The 17,319-nt window shown below is 38.4% G+C and overlaps 2 long non-coding RNA genes across 5 annotated transcripts in view; one reads left to right on the top strand and one right to left on the bottom strand.

Annotated features, from left to right (window-relative positions):
- LOC144312228 (uncharacterized) overlaps window positions 1-17,319 on the bottom strand; it is a 113,811-nt gene that overhangs the window by 88,019 nt on the left and 8,473 nt on the right. The gene's annotated exons all lie outside the window — the stretch shown is intronic.
- Window positions 6,132-17,319, top strand: part of LOC144312225 (uncharacterized) — a 35,204-nt gene continuing 24,016 nt past the window's right edge. The window contains exon 1 of one of the 4 annotated variants that reach the window (XR_013377692.1): window positions 6,132-6,403. This is a non-coding gene — a long non-coding RNA (uncharacterized LOC144312225). The remainder of the gene's footprint in view (window positions 6,404-17,319) is intronic. The other 3 variants (XR_013377691.1, XR_013377690.1, XR_013377693.1) reach the window with 3 other exon arrangements.

The following is a 17,319-nucleotide window of genomic DNA, read 5'->3' as shown; positions in this document are numbered from 1 at the left end:
TTTGCAGGCTATGCTCCCATTAAAATGAACCTGAAGATCTTGATTGTTGTTTATGTTTAGCTTCTTGAAGGGCCTGGTGTACCTCATCATGGCAAAAGTGGGCCTGACATCACACTGCTTTGTTGCTGAGTGGTGTGACTGCAAACTTGGTTCCAAACTAAGCTCCTCTGATACCAGTGGAGTTCCAATTTTTCCTGCCATTACTGTTACCTCTTCTGCCTCTTTGATGCCAGATGAAGAGGGAGGTTCACCTCCATATTGTACCCCGCTGACACTAGGAGGGGGGACATATAGAAGAAGTGGACTGTCACTTTCCCTGCCTTATACTACTTTACTCCACCTCCCCAGTGCTAAGTGGGTACAGAGGTTCAACTCTCCACTTAGTCTTGCTAACTCCAGGTCTGGGGTGAAAGCAGGGTGCTTATCAGCTCCAAATGGTACCCATTGTTTAGTGTCCTTGATGCCAGTCCAGGTGGGTGCTCAGCTTTCCAAGGACTCCCTCACTTCAGTGGGGATATTGCAGGACCAGCCACAGGGCATTGGGAAGCATATCAAAGATCAGCTCCCTTCTCAGGATCTTGTACATAAACGATGAGGGAATCCAAGTGATTTTGCCTGGGCAGGGCCTGGGGTAGAAGATCAAAATTCCATACCAGGGCTGAAACTGCATGGGTACAAGGTGTGATTCCCCCCCACACCCCCATAATGTTTGACTACAGTGGAGCAGGTATTGCAAGAAGATTCTACCTGAGGTCCCACGTTTTCCCATCCTTTGGCTTGGGATGAATGGGCTATTGCTGAGGGTTTTATTTTTCTTTTATTTTTGGGCTGTTTTGTTCTGTGTTTTATTTTTATGTTTTGGTGTGTACCTGTTAAAGTCTTCTGCAATGCCCTCTCAGATCTCTGAAGATATGTGAGGCAATCAGGAGATCTAGGGAACTCACTGGCATGTTATTCTTCAGGTCTCAAGGTCTCTTACAGCCAGCCTTCCTTCCACCTTTCAGAGAATCCCTATGCTTATTGTGTTATGTTCAAAGTTGTTTAATTGTGATGGGGAGAGCCTGTGAGGAATGGGGCTATTCCACTCCACCGTGACAGAACCAGGACTCCCTATCATAGAAAGATTTGAAATGTATAAAATCACATCTTTTATTATTTTTTACTTCACATGTTGCACACAAATCTGGTCAGGGATTCATTTGGCTGCCCAACCCTCCTTGTCAAATCAGACCCTGGAAGATCAAGGGCAGACCAGGTTTAAGTGATCATTAATCTGTTAAAAGAAAGTGAGAGGAGAAACCTTTTCCCTGAGTAACTAAGGCAGAATTTTTTAATATGTCTTTAGATGATAAATGACAAGTGAGAATATTTGATCTAGGGACAAGTGTAATATTTCCTCTGGATTTATATCTACCATTTAGCACCACCAACTTCAGTTCATGAACACATCTAATGATAAATATCCCTTTTAGGTTAATTTTTCTATATCTAAAATAGTGCCCCAGTGGGAAGTGATGACCAATCCATTCCCCAATGGCTTCAGGTAGGGAAATTACTGAGTTCATCATCAATCTTACCCTTCAGTCCTCCAGGGAAGATTATCTTTGTAGAACATTGTAAAGCTAAATAAATTTTAAAAATTATCAAAGAGAGATTATAAATCTAAGCAGAAGTTCTCTAGACTGGGCACTCACTGGGGAATTAGGAAAAAAATAATACTAAAGGGTTTGCACTGCCCCAGATCAATTAAATAAGAATATCTTGAGTGGGGCCTAGGCATCAGTAGTTTTTAAAACTGTCCAGGTGATTCTAACGTGCAGCCAAGACTGAAAATAACTCATCCGGGCAGGTAGTGTTTTCCTTTGACAAGGGAATTTATCTGTTATAACAAATTACGTCTACCATGCCACATAAAAGCTCACACTGAATAGATGTTCTGGTGATATGAGATAGCCAACTCAAAAGCAGTTCCTTTAAGATTGCTCCTCCCAACTTTACTAAATGCTTGTTTTGCTACCAGAAAGTCTTTTCAAACCAGGACGAAGAATGGGCAATGCTCTAAAACTATTTTCTCCCAACAGACAAAGAATCAAATCCTATGATTCTGGAGAGATGGATACTCTAAAGTTGAGATCTCTCACACAGAAATTGTGTTCATAACCATCAAGTTCAGTCCATTGTATTTCTTAACTTTGGAACCCATGACATTCTGACTATGTATAACAGAAACTTTACCTTGCAAAAAGTACTTGCAAGTGAGCCCACCAGGTGTAAAGCATTGAAATTGTTGGATTGTGTATTGAGCATTCCCTGATCCCACTGCTCCTGATGGAGAGCTCACTTTCAACCTAGCAAATCAATCTCATTTTGCCCATGGAGAACATTTATAAGCAAGAGTTTGCATTTTTGAAACTTCAAGGATGGATACCTATACTGCTGAGTTGGTTGTACCTGGAAAATGTTGGGACTTTTACCCAGGGGAATGGTGTTGAATGAGGGGGATGACAGTAAGGATAACTAATTCCTCAATCTGGAAGAGTATAAGGGAAGCTGGATACATGCCAGCTCTGTGTTTGTGAGATCTTACAAGGAGACATAATAAAAGTTTCTGGATGAGATGAGTATTGTTATTAGGGTAGAGGCATCAAAGGCTGGTTAAATTGCCCTTCAGAGAATGATACTTCATTGGGGCATTAAGTTATTCTCCCTTAGGGGCATTGACAAAGGATTGGAGAACACCAACCATAGTTTTTTCCTAAGAAAGGTAAGCCTGAGGACTGTGATAAAATGGATCTCTCCTCTTCAAGTTTTGATAGTCTGTTTCCTGACATGGCCTATCATGGATTCTGACAAATTTAGAGGGTTCCACAAATAATCTCATTTACAGAATTCTACCAGGATCTCTCTCTGTCCAGGTTCTCCTTAGTCTTTTTTTTTTTTTTTTTTTTTTTTGTTCTCCTTAGTCTTAATACTGCTGACAACTGCAGCCATTGGCCCTGGTGCCCAGGTATTTTTGAGAATACCATTTTTCTCTTGATTTGGTTTAAGATTTGGGATTTTCTATTTCAAGAGGTTATTTATCTTGGCTTAAAAAACCGGTGGGAAGTCTCAATGGCACAATGTTAGACAACCTAGCTTCTAGAAACTTTACAAGTAAATTTAGCAATCAGCATCCACATACATAATCCATATGCTTAAACATAGTTGTGTGTGAAAATGCAAGCAGAAGATTCTGTGGAAGCTGTGCCATCCTTAGATTCCAGAGAAGGGCTAATAGTTCACTTAATGTTCTAGAGACAGAGTTGGTTCAGTTAAAAATTTATTTAGTAAATGCCAACTGCATCCTAATATATAGAGAAATGCATAAAATGTGGTCTCTGTCCTTTAGAAGCTTACAACTGATCATAATCTTTATATTCAGCCAAATCTGACCACAAAAAGTGCATCCAATTTCAGAAAGTGTTAGACAAATGTTTAACTTCAATAGTTCGCCAATGATTACATACATAACTCACTAAGATCCTTCATTCTAGCCTTAAATTTAGTCACTGCAGATTGACTCACTCATCTCTCATTGTACATACCTATTATTAAAGCTTTTCTATATGAACAGCCCTATAAACATTGAAATTGTATGAAGGATGGCTCATTAGACCAAGTGCATAGCTTTAGTTAGTGGCTCTTAAAGTCTTAGTAGGCAGCCAACTACATTTTCAATATTTATCAGCCACCTCTTACACATCTTTGTCCAAAAGAAGAAAGAGGCACATTCTCTAAATCTATGAGGAGCTACATCACACAAGCAGCATATAAAAGCTTGTGGCATGGTTGGTTGGTCTCCAAAAATATCAAATGAGAGTAAAATGAAGATAAAAGTTCATGATGGCTACACAGAATGCTTAAAATATTTGATTCATTTTCACTTAATGATAGTTGAAATTTTCTCTAAAATGAAGGTGATTGCCTCAATGTATTTTAGATGTTAAAGCTGAAATTGAAGAGAAAGAAATTCCACTTAAACTTCATACACAAATAACTAGTAAAGGATGTCAGCTGCATTACATTACTACTGCCCATATTGGCTAAGTAAATTATGTGCTCATTAGTTTATTGAGTTAATAAATGAGAGGCTTAAAAATGTACATGCTCTTACAAGTGAAATATTTTCACAGAGCCAAAGGAAGCTTGACTAATTTGAGTTAGATTTAAATCCTTTGTCTTCGGTAATGATTAATACCATGAGACAATAAAAGAGTAATCAGCTTCTAATTCTGACTTGGCCAGTTCTCTTGTTCCCCGAGAACATGGGAAATTCTCTTAGTCCATAGGTCTGTATCTCTTCATCCATAAAAGAACAAGACAAAACTGATTCTTTGGGCTACACCTCGTTCCATGATTCTGTGCCATTAGACAAAGATTCTAAGGGGTCTTATATTTATAACTTAATCTTATATATAATAAAATTGGTCAGGTATTATTAAAGCATAGTCTTATAAAATAAGGGTCATTTAAGGACTGAAATATATCCTAGGCTGAGAAAACTCTGGGGCCAAGACCCATGATATAGCTGCAATAATTAAATTGCTGAACTCTCAGAGGAGAATGGGGCTGATGATATATTATCACAAGATATGATAATGTAAATGAAAATGCTTTGTAAACTATTTGAGGCTGTATAAATGTCAGATATTAGGCATCATTATTTTCTCCACTGGGAGACCAACTTACAGAACTGGCCTCAACAAGGCCATGTAATAAGTCAGGGACATTTTGGAAGAAAATACATTTTTTATTCTGACATTCCTACCATCCTTTCATCTCACCAATATTTACGGAGCTGCTTCTACTTCTAAAGTGCCAGCAGGGAAATTAAAGGGGTGTCTAAGACTATTACTATCTTCAGCAAGTTTGCAATCTCGTAAATATGTATGAAACAACTGTTTCATCTGTTTGGGTTTTTTTCGAATGACTTTATGTGTAGATTATTTTCCTTAACTAGGTTTTAAGTTCATTGAAGCCCCAAAATAGACTTTTATTTCTTTTGACCTCCTTCATGATATTCAATGGACTATTGGGCATAATGATCCTAAAAAATTATTTTGATGGAAATATTAAAAATAATCTCTGTGACAGGGTGTAGACTCTCTGAAAGGCTAAACAAATGTAAATTATTACTACTATTTACTACTGTTATTTATAAATTGTCTCTAGTACAATGTCTAGGCAATTAGGATTCCATAGTTTTAGAAATGTGACTCAATAAGGACCTAAAATAATAATACAAAAATAAGCAACTTTTATGGAGGACTAATAATGTGCCAGACACTGTTACGTGCTTATAGTCATTGTCTTATTACTCCCCACAATCATTCTATTAAGTTGGAAATCACTATTATTCCCACACTATAGATGAACAGAGTAAGGTTTAGAGACAACTGAAGCCACATAGTAAGTAGAAGAACTAGAAAATGAATCCAGGTGGTGTAGTTGTCAACACCTGACAAAGGACACCATTACTGGCAGCCTAATATACCTGGTTTACCACATTAAAATTATCTAGAACTTTAGACCATTCTAGACCAGTATTTCTTTATGGAGGACAATTTTACCACCTAGGAAATATTTGACAATATCTGGAGATATTGTGGGTGTCTCACTTGCAGAGGTTCTACAAGGGTGTGACACTTGTGGGTGTCACAACTGCAGAGATTCTACAGAGGCCATAGACGCTGCTTAACATCCTGTACTGTCAAGACCCCCCACAACAAGGAATGATCCAGTCCAAAATGTCAATAGAGAAACTCTGATATAGATCTGTCTTTTCATGCCAGGACCTTTTGGTTGAAAATCAGTGATTTGGGGCAGCCTGATGGCTCAGTGGTTTAGCGCTGCCATCAGTCAGCCCAGAGCAATCCTGGAGACCCGGGATCGAGTCCCACGTTGGGCTCCCCGCATGGAGCCTGCTTCTCCCTCTGCCTGTGTCTCTGCCTCTCTCTCTCTCTCTATGTCTGTCATAAGTAAATAAATAAGTCTTAAAAAAAAAATCTTTAAAAAAAATGAATATAAATGGCCTAAAACAGCCAGAACAAAAAAAATTTTTTTTAAAGAAGAAAATCAGTGATTTTGTTGTTTCTTAAATTGAAGTATTAACATACAACATTATATTAGTTTCAGGTGTACAACATATAATGATTCGATATTTGTATATGTTGTGAAATGATCACCACAATAGGTCTAGTTACCATAGTTACCATCCACAGTGACTTTCTTCTATTGGCTCAGGCAGTCATGAACAAACATGATCTGAAGGGCCAGCAGAGGAGCTCAGGTAAATGTAAGGATGCAGTTCGTGATACCAGAGTTTTTATGGATGGCAATACAGTGTGGGGTACCTTCCCTGAAGGTAAGAATGGAATTCTGCTTTGATATTTTTTTTTGGTTGAATTTGTAATTTTTAAAGGTTTGGTTTATAGTTCATCTCCTACCCCCCAATAACCCCCGACACTTTTTGTTAATTTAAACAATGTTCTATAGCTGTTGTTGTTGTTGTTGTTTTTAATCTAGAATATACTTGAAATCTTTCCTATATTTGAGACTCTTTCCATCTAACAGTTATATGGCTTTATCTATGAGTAGCTAAGATAAATAGCTATAGCAATTTCATGGTACTTAAAGTCACATTTCTTGATAATCTCTGGATTTTCAGGGACCATTAGAGATCCCTGTGTGAATCTTGGAATAATGAAAAGTACATTCTAGCAAATACTTTAGGTATTCTGCTATTGCTACATTGATTTAGAAATACATTTCTAAATCAAATTTTTTTCGCAATTTTAACTTGTAATAAAATGAGTCTTAACAAAAATGCCCTTTGCAATCTAAATGCTTGGGTTAGAACAGCAGGCCAAATTGAGAATTAATTAACATTTCCAAGTCATAGTGCTATATTGCTTAATCCTAAATTGTACTTCAAATAAGGATTGATTTCTACATCATGACAAAACAACTTTTCCCTTTTCCCATGCTTTTTTAGATGGGAAAATATGGATGGTGTAGATTTAGAGAGTAAGATCAAATAATACAACCATTAAATGTTTTTGATGAAGCCATAATAGTCTATTACAGAATCTGTGTTCTCTAAGTCATCTTTAAAACTTTGAGAAAATAATTATTACTAAATAAGGAAGACAGAAAACCAACCAGTACTGAACACATTAGTATAATTTATGTATTCATAAAACTGATAATAGACATTTATTTCTAAAAATCCTTAAAGCACAGGTAATAATGGAGCCAGTCAGCAATTTGCCACTTGCAATTAATCACTCTCTTCATATTCACAACATTCAATTTTTCTTGCTATTTGAGAGAGTAATGATTAATTGATAAAAGTTTAACAAGTGCACTAATAGCAGGTGCTCCTAATTGCAAAGTCTTCAGAATGATTCTCCCAAACCTACTTTATGCTAATTTGTACAGCATTAGTCATAACACTTTACAATTTTACTTTTAAAACAACTTTCCTTTTAGTCACCCTAATTTAATTAAGAATTTTAACTAGTTACATGAACACCAATGAATTTTAAATTTGTGAGTTTGATTACCATAAGAGATTAACAAGAAAACTCATAAAAATGCACGGCTGCCAATTAGAAGCATCAACACTGTGTAAATTAGAATTTGTTAATTGGTTTAGCAAATGTAAATTCCATTTTTTGGAATTTTATGAACTGAAAAATTGATTATATTTTTGTGAGCCTCCAGAAATATCTTATTAGTGATGATATTTGTTTCAGTAGTTCCTGAGATTATACTTGTATCTTAGTCACAAATATTTCTATTTCATTTATTTCACAAATATCTGATTATAGCATTCATTTTTCATCCACACATATTTGCTCCTCACCATCCACACTATTAAATGAATACTTAAGTACACATTTTTCTTTCATCTGTCTTTCCTCTCAGCAAGACAGTTAAAATATGCATTCTAGGTAAGGTTTGTTATTTTGTACTTTCAATATTAAAGCGTATGTAATTAATTTAGTTTCCTTAAACACTATGTGTTTATGACAAAACCTACAGATGCTTTCACAAAGATGAATACTGAAACAGCATTCCAGGTATGCAGATTAATACTGTTTGCCTCTAGGAAATAGACCCAGCAATCTTATATTTTATAATTATGAGAGGAGCAAAAGCTATATTTCAGTATGCATTGTGGAATGGGGAGGTCTCTTAGGAATGTAAGATCAAAATCGATTCACAGCAAAAATCTATTCTAGCTTCAAAGTTGCTCCCATGCTAAGTAACAGTCAAGAAACTGAGGGCAGAATTTAGGACAGGCCTAACCTACCCTTATGGCTGAGTCTACATACTATAATCGAGAAGCCGGGGGCGGGGGGGGGGGGGGAGATGGGGCACTGACTGGATTAGATTGTTCTGTGAATCGAGTACTCTGTTTTCCAGATAATGTGACTCATTTGATAGTGGCTGACACACACACACACTCTCTCTCTCTGCCTCCTAACTTCTCTGGCCCCTCCCAGAACTGTTTTTGGAAATCACAATGCCTGATAATCTCTCCTAAAGGCCCCAAATTGAGCAGATAATTATTTGGCCGTTCAAAACCTCTTGCATTAATGCATTACCCTAAATTAGTGTAATTAGATTACTCTACCCATGATTAGCTCCCAAAGGGATATAGCACAGGATAAGACCACAAGGTAGAGGGACCATGAACTTAGTGCTTTCCCCTTTGATCAATGGGGGTAGGAAGGGACTCGACATTGCCAGAGAACATGCTTCATGTTTATAGTTCCATATCTTCTCATCTTCAGGCAGGAACTGAGACCCTGGTGACTAGACATGGGAACCAGGTAGCAGCAAGAAAGCATCTGGCCTTGGAGGGCTGCTGCAGGACTCTGGGTTGCTAGGAATTAGCCGGGTCATAAGGAGGCAGAGCAGCCCTTGACAACCAAAAAACAGAGGAGCTTTGTTTTTTCACCCTGATCCCTTCCTCGTTGTTACATCCTATGTTATACTAGTTTAAAAGAAAAAAACTTGGAGGAGTCCAAGATGGTGGAGGAGTAGGAGACCTTAGTTTCTTCTGGTCCCAGAAATTCAGCTGGATAGCTATTAAATCATTCTGAACACCTGCGAACTCAACTGGAGATCTAAGAGAATAGCTACAACTCTACAAATAGAAAAGTGACTCCTTTCTGCAAGGCAGTAGTGCAGAGAAGGGAACCCCAGGTGGTGTAGGGGAAGAGAAACTGCAGGGGGAGGCAGCCTCCAGCAGCCGGCCACCCTACCAGAGAGTATCAGTACTCTCTACTGATAGAGCAGTGGAGCACAAAATCAGAACTTGTAGAAGACTGCTCCGGTGAGGGACGACCCTGCCCGAAAGGTGCTCAGGCAGCAAAGCCGGGGTGGAATCTTAGGTGGGAGAGTGTGGTCTCAGGAACCCCGGGGTCACAGGGGGACGGAGGGGGCCTGAGTGCAGCAGAGTTCCCACGCATGGGAGCAGGGAAGCTGGATGCAATCAGTGAGCTCAGGGAAGGTGTCTCAGCCCGGGGTTGCCCCAAACCTTGAAGCATGGCACAGTCTCCCCAAGCAGAGGCCAAGCAAGTGGAAGAACTGGTGAGACACCCCCGCTTTCTCCCGAGGGAGGAGCAGCACAGGTGTGGGCAGCAGGAGTCAGCAGGGTTTGGAGATCCCAAATGGGGTCAGGCGCCTGAGACAGAAATGCTGGGCCACAGGTTGGGGGAGGACAGAGTGGGGATAGAGACCAGGGAGACAGGAGGGACTGACTTTTCCCTGAGGGTGCACTGAGGAGTGGGGCTCCAAGCTTTCTGCTCAGGGGCTGGAGATGGGAGCCATTATCACTCTCAGCCTCTAAAATGGCTCAGACAGCCTTCAGGGAACAAGAGCCACACAGAGCAATCCAGAGCAGATTACTGAGCCTGGCCGCTGGCTAGGGTGGTGCAGTTCCACCAGGGCCAAGACACTCGAGAATCCAAGCAATAGGCCCCTCGCCCAGAAGATCTATGAGAACATCCAGCAAGACCAAGTTTACCAGTCACCGAGAACTGCAAAACTCCAGTGCTAGGGGAATATAGCATGTAGAATTCATGGGGTTTCCCCTCGTGGTTCTTTAGTCTTTCAATTTTAATTTTTCTCTCTTTCTTTTTTCAACCAATTTCTTGTTTTATCCATTTATTTATTTATTTATTTATTTATTTATTTTTAATCAACTTTTTTAAAAGCATTTTTAATTTTCATTTTTAGTTACATTCTATTCTTTCATTGTATTTAATGTTATTTTTTGTGTATATATATGTATATGTATATATGTGTGTGTATATATATATATATATGTTTTTCATTCTTTACAATTTTGGGATGCAGTTTCTTATTTTCTTTCTGTCATTTTGTTATATTCTTTTCTGTTTTTTTTTTGTATATATATATATATATATATATATATATATATATATATTTAATTCTTTACAATTTTGGGATGCAGTTTCTTCTAATAGACCAAAATACAGCTAATATCTAATGTATGGTTCTGTTCTCTTCACCCGTCTGATCATATTCACTTCTTTTTTTCTTTTTTCTTCCTCTTTTTTTCTGTTTGTTAAAGTCTTTTTAAAATTTTCACCTTTACAATTACATTTTATCCTTTCAATGTGTTTAATTTCAATTTTGTATATGTATATTTTTCTTTCTTTACAGTTTTTGAGATGTAGTTTTTTTCTAACAAACTGACCAAAATACACTCAGAATATAGTGTATCAGGAGACCTGGGTGGCTCTTTGGTTGAGCATCTGCCTTTGGCTCAGAGCATGATCTTGGAGTTCCAGGATCGAGTCCCACATGGGGCTCCCTGTATGGAGCCTGCTTCTCCCTCTGCCTATGTCTCTGCTTCTCTCTCTCTGTGTCTCTCATAAATAAATAAATAAATAAATAAATAAATAAATAAATAAATAATCTTTAAAAAAAATAGATGCAGAAAAAGCATTTGACAATGTATGGCATCCTTTGTTTGATCAAAACTCTTCACAATGTAGGGATAAAGGGAACATAACTCATTATTATAAAAGCTGTATATAAAAAGCCTACAGCAAGTATCATTCTCAATGGGAAAAAACTGAGAGTTCTTCCTCTAAGGTCAGGAACACAGCAGGGATGTCCACTATTACCACCATTGCTCAACATCATACTAGAAGTCCTAGCTTCAGTAATAAGACAACAAAAAGAAATAAAAGGCATCTGAATCAGTAAAGAAGTCAAACTCTCACTCTTTGCAGATGACATGATACTCTATGTGAAAAACCCAAAATACTCCACACTAACATTGCCCGAAAACACAGAGGAATTCAGTAAAATGGCAAGATATAAAATCAATGCACAGAAATCAGTTGCATTTCTATACACTAATAATGAGACAGAAGAAAGAGACATTACAGTCAATCCCATTTACAATTGTACCCCAAACCATGAGATATCTAGGAATAAACCTAACCAGAGAGGCAAAGGATCAGTACTCAGAAAACTGTAGAACACTCATGAAAGAAATTGAGGAAGACACAAAGAAATGGAAAAATGTTCCATGCTCATTGTTTGGAAGAACAAATATTAGTAAAATGCCTATGCTACCTAGAGAAATCTATACATTCAATGAAAGGCCTATCAAAATACCATCAATTTATTTCACAGAGTTGGAACAAATAACCCTAAGATTTGTATGGAACCAGAAAAGACCCCAAACAGCCAAAGGAATGTTGAAAAAGAAAACCAAACCTAGTGGCACCACAATGCCAGATTTCAAGCTGTATTACAAAGCTGTAATCATCAAGACAGTGTTGTACTGGCACAAACAACATACACATAATGTCAATGGAACAAAATAGAGAACTGAGAAATGGACCCTCAACTCCATGGTCAACTAATCTTCAACAAAGCAGGAAAGACTATCCAGTGGAAAAAAAGACAGTCGCTTAAACAAATGGTGTTGGGAAAATTAGCCACATGCAGAAGAATGAAACAGGACCACTTCCTCACACCATACACAACAATAGACTCAAAATGGATGAAAGACCTAAATGCAAGATAGGAATCCATCAGAATCCTAGAGGAGAAACAGGCAGCCACCTCTGTGATCTTGACCACAGCAACTTACTAGACATGTCTCCAAAAGTAATGGAAACAAAAGCAAAAATGAACTATTGGGACTTCATCAAGATAAAAAGCTTTTGCACAGCAAAGGAAGCAGTAAACAAAACCAAAAGACAACCAACAGAATGGGAGAAGATATTTGCAAATGACATATCCAATCAATGACTAGTATCCAAAATCTATAAAGAAGTTATCAAACTCAACACCCAAATAACAAATAATCAAGAAATGGAAAGAAGACATAAACAGAAATTTCTCTAAAGAAGACATACAAATAGCTAATGGACACATGAAAAAAATACTATCACTTGGCACCAGGGAAATACAAATCAAAACCACAGTGAGATACCAACTCATACAAGTCATTTGGCTAAAATTAATAAGTCAGGAAATGATAGATTTGTGAGAGGATGCAGAGAATGGGGAACCCTTGTACACTGTTGGTGGGAATACAACCTGGTGCAGCCACTCTGGAAAACAGTATAGAGGTTTCTCAAAAAGTTGAAAACAGAGCTACCCTACAAGCCAACAATTGCACCACTGCATATTTACTGCAAAGATACAGGTGTAGTGATCTGAACGGGCACCTGCACCCCAATGTTTATAGCAGCAATGTCCACAATAGCCAAACTATGGAAATAGACCGGAAGTCCATCAACAGATGAATGGATAAAGAAGATGTGGTGTGTATATATATATATATACACACACACACATACATATATATATATATAGATGTGATATATGGACCCATAACCATCCTTTGGCTGTTTGCTTTGGCCTGGCCCTGTCCCTGCACCCACCTTGTTCCCTGGTGTGGGGGCCCTGCCCCATGACCCATAAGTCAGAGTAGCTTCCCATCAGGACAAAAGGTGGGAGTGGGGTGTTAGGGAAAGGTGAAGAAAATGGGAACCCCTCCCCTCTCCACTTAATAAAATTTTTATTTTTCTACTGAAAAAAAAAAAAATCCCTGTACCCAGGCTTGTGGCTCCCGGCCCGGCCTGTCCACCCCGGTGCGGCCAGGACGCGCTTGACCAGTCGGCCCTTGTGATTTCTCCGTCCACGTCCCTCGGGAGGCTCAGAGAAGATCCCTGGGCTGGCGACAAGGTCCTCGCCAGGAAACGGGTCACACCCACACTTGAAAGCTTTGGCCGCATCTAAACACTGCAAACTGCTAGAATTTTTATAAAACATGAAACACTTCCATGTGAAACAAAAACCCTCCTTGATTTAAAAGGCAAACGAGGAAAACGTGTGTCCCACTCCCTGCTTGTCGGGATTATATATATATATATATACATGTTACTCAGCCATCAAAAAAAAAAAAAAATGAAATAAGTCGCGGACGGCCCGGGTGGCTCAGTGGTTTGGCGCCTGCCTTTGGCCCAGGGCGTGATCCTGGAGACCCGGGATCGAATCCCACGTCGGGCTCCCGGTGCATGGAGCCTGCTTCTCCCTCTGCCTGTGTCTCTGCCTCTCTCTCTCTGTGTCTCTCATGAATAAATAAATAAAATCTTAAAAAAAAATGAAATAGCCATTTGCAATGACATGGATGGAACTAAAGGATATTATGCTAAGCAAAATAAGTCAGAGAAAGACAATTATCATATGATCTCATTCATATGTGGAATTTAAGAAGGATCATAGGGGAAGAGAGGAAAAATAAAACAAGACAAAATCAGAGAGGGAGGCAAACCATAAGAGACTTTTTAAAAAAAATATTTATTCATTAGAGACACAGAAATAGATAAATAGATGATAGAGAGAGAGAGAGAGAGAGAGAGAGAGAGGCAGAGGGAGAAGCAGGCTCCATGCAGGGAGCCCGATGTGGGACTTGATCCTGGGACTCCAAGATCAACCCTGGGTCCAAGGCAGGTATCAAAGCGCTGAGCCACCCAGGGATCCCAAGAGACTCTTAATCATAGGAAACAACCTGAGGGTCACTGGAGAGGACAGGGTAGGGGATGGGGTAACTGGGCATTGGGCATTAAGGAAGGCATTTGATGTCATGAGCACTGGGTATTATATAAGACTGATAAATCACTGACTTCTACCTCTGAAATGAATAATACATTATTTAATTAATTGAATTTAAGTTAAAAAATGTGTATTTAAAAATGAGCATATATACAAAACATATGTACATATATATTAAACTTTCATTCTTGGGAAACACCGGAACTGGTTTATCATGGCAGTGGTAGACATTTTTGATTAATGTGTGGATATCCACCTAGAAAAACATCTCTAAATTTGTGCTTTATCTTATTTCCCATTTTCTTGATTCTTGTATCAAAAATGTATAAAATATACTTGTTAAATAAATAGATAATAAAAAATATTTTAAAGAAAAGGAAAAGTGGGACACCTGAGTGGCTCAGTGGTTGAGCATCTGCCTTTGGCTCAGGGCGTGATCCTGGAATTCCGGGATCGAGTCCCACATAAGGCTCCCTGCATGGAACCCGCTTCTCCCTTTGCCTATGTCTTTGCCTCTCCCTGTGTCTCTCATGAATAAATAAATAAAATCTTAAAAAAAAAAGAAAAAGAAAAGAAAAAATTGCAAACAAGCTCAATTTCCAAAAACCAAAGATCTTTAGTAAATTTAGGTGTTGGTGGCACATTATGCAGCCATTAAAATAATAATGAAGATATATGGAGGAAATGACATGGAAACATGTTCATAATTTATTGGCAGGGCTTTCTTCTTTCAAAGTAATGTCTATACCCAATGTGAGGCTCAAACACAAGTTCACATTTTATTATTTCACTAGTTCATTGAATATGTTGTATACATATTATGTGTCAGGTTCTAAGTGCTTCAGTAGTAAATGAGATAGATCTGTTCTCCCGAAGCTTGCATTTTAGTAAGAGATTCAAAAAATCAAAGAGTAACTAGACAAATATATAATGTAGTTTCGAGAGTCATATTTGCTATGAGGAAATATAAAGAAAGGGAAGGAAGGGTGGGTGAAAATGACATCTGACTAGATACAGGGATAAGTTATGGAGCTAAGAATATTCCCAGAGGGGAAAATTAGTGTAAAATTTTCTCTTATTTGGGAATGAGAAGGCCAGACTTATGGTAGAAAAGACCAAGGCTAAAAGGAAAGCAAAATAAGAGGTAGGACAGCATAGAGAGAAATGCAGAAAGGTCTGTAGTGATCGCTGCAAATTAGAGATGCTCTAGCGCCCTCACTGAGCTCTCCTTCCAGAGGATGATTCCACAAAGGAAGCATCATCTGCTGTGAACTGGAGTTGATTCTGGGTGTGGAAGGGCATCCCAGAATGGTGTGCTTTACACATGATAATACCCAGGGTGTCAGACATATTGTCTCACATCCAGTGGAGAGCATACAAGTATGCTGGCACTGTAATTATGTTTACTTAAAAATAATACATTCTGTGAGCCAGTCAGTCACTTCTGTAGGTTCTATGTCACCTTTGAGGCTTGGAGGTTTTTTGTTGGTTTTTTTGTTTGTTTGTTTGTTTTTTTAAGATTTTTTTATTCTTTTGAGAAGGGGGCAGAGGTAGAGGGGCAGAAGAAGAGGGAGAGAGAATCTCCAACAGACTATCCGCTAAGCACAGAGCTCGATCTCACAACCCTGAGATCTAAAAAACAAAAACAAAAACAAAAAATTCCCAAGATATTGACCTGAGCCAAAATCAAGAGTCAGATGTTCAACTAAATGAGGCACCCAGGCACCCCTGAGGTTTTTAGCCTCCATTTTAAACCCAGTTAGTAAGCATTACTGGACTGGCTAAGTTGGAGAAATAGGGAAAACATGCATTGCTTTTACAGGAAATTCCCTAAGGGGGAGACTTTCTCTGGGGGCACTTCAGTGTTCCAATTCATCACTCTTTTCCCTCTTTTCTAGGGGTACCCCAGGACAGTTTGTCCAGTAACAGAAGCCCTCCGTAGATTTCACCACTTTGAACCTTGTCTCATAATGTGGTACTGGTAACCTTTATGGTCTACCCCTGGTCAATACAGGGATTCTAATCTTTGACTCTCCAGTTGCAATATTTTGGGGAAATCCCCAGAAAAACCATTCCACTTGAAGTCACAATTTCTTAGGCTACTAATAAGGAGAATAATATTTATCTTTCCCATAGGGTGGTGGGATGGTTGATTAATAAATCCTTAAAGGGTGTTTTGAAGATTACAAGTGTCAGCTATTATTGTGATTATTATTAGCTGAACCTACAATCCAGAATTAGAATGAGCATCAGGTTACAGCTGACTCTTTCATCTTCTGTACATATGTCCTATCCACTGGAGGAATTAAATTTAAGCCCAGCATAATTAATTGTTTATGAAGCATGTTGTGAGTCTCAACTGTTCAAGTGCCAAGTGCAGTTACGAGAAACATCATGGCTTTGGTTTGAATCTTGTAGTGATATTACATTCTGATGGGCTTCATTTACATTACAGATCAAGTAGTCAGGGTCTCATTTCTATATTCTGTGCAGTACCCGGTAGCCTGCTGGCATGTCACAACCATCCAATAAAAGCAGTAATAAAGCTGTAATCTCCTTCCCTTTACTCTTGATTTGCCTCCATATTAAAAAAGAAAGTAGACTAGACAGGAAGAAAGATGCTGTCTTATTTTTGGCAAAAAAATAATTCAAAATCATTGCTAATGAGACTATGGAATCTTCTTTTGCCTGCTTACCAATAAGGAAAATAAAAACTATTTACTCTGAAGTCTGGTTGTATCACTCTTAAATCATTTCTAGTCCACTAAGTGCTTTGAATAATGGAGGAGTTAGAAGGGCCCCTGATTTAATTTTGTCTCCTGTGTTTCTTTAGTATCTTTGAGCTCTCTTGCATTTAGGGGAATAGCACAGAAGAGAGAGTTAAGGATGATTTTTTTTTTCAAAAGAAAGCTATTAAAAGCTTTTACAAGGGACTTGAGCTTTAATAAAACCTCTCTGTATGCAGGAAGGCCAAATCTCCAGGGATTTGGAAAGAGGCAACCTCAAAGTTAAACATTTGAAGAGCAAACTAAATTCATGACTTCAACATCACTTCCTTTCTTCTCTCTCCCTTATCCTCCTTATAATAGATCCAACATTGGTTCAGCACATTCTTTCACCCCAAATCTCCAATAGATCACAGTATCAAATTCTAAGAGC

Source organism: Canis aureus, chromosome 4 (genome assembly GCF_053574225.1).
Source record: "Canis aureus isolate CA01 chromosome 4, VMU_Caureus_v.1.0, whole genome shotgun sequence".
Taxonomy (NCBI): Eukaryota; Metazoa; Chordata; class Mammalia; order Carnivora; family Canidae; genus Canis; species Canis aureus.
Note: the sequence above shows the minus strand (reverse complement) of the source record. Positions and strands in the feature narration are given on the sequence as shown.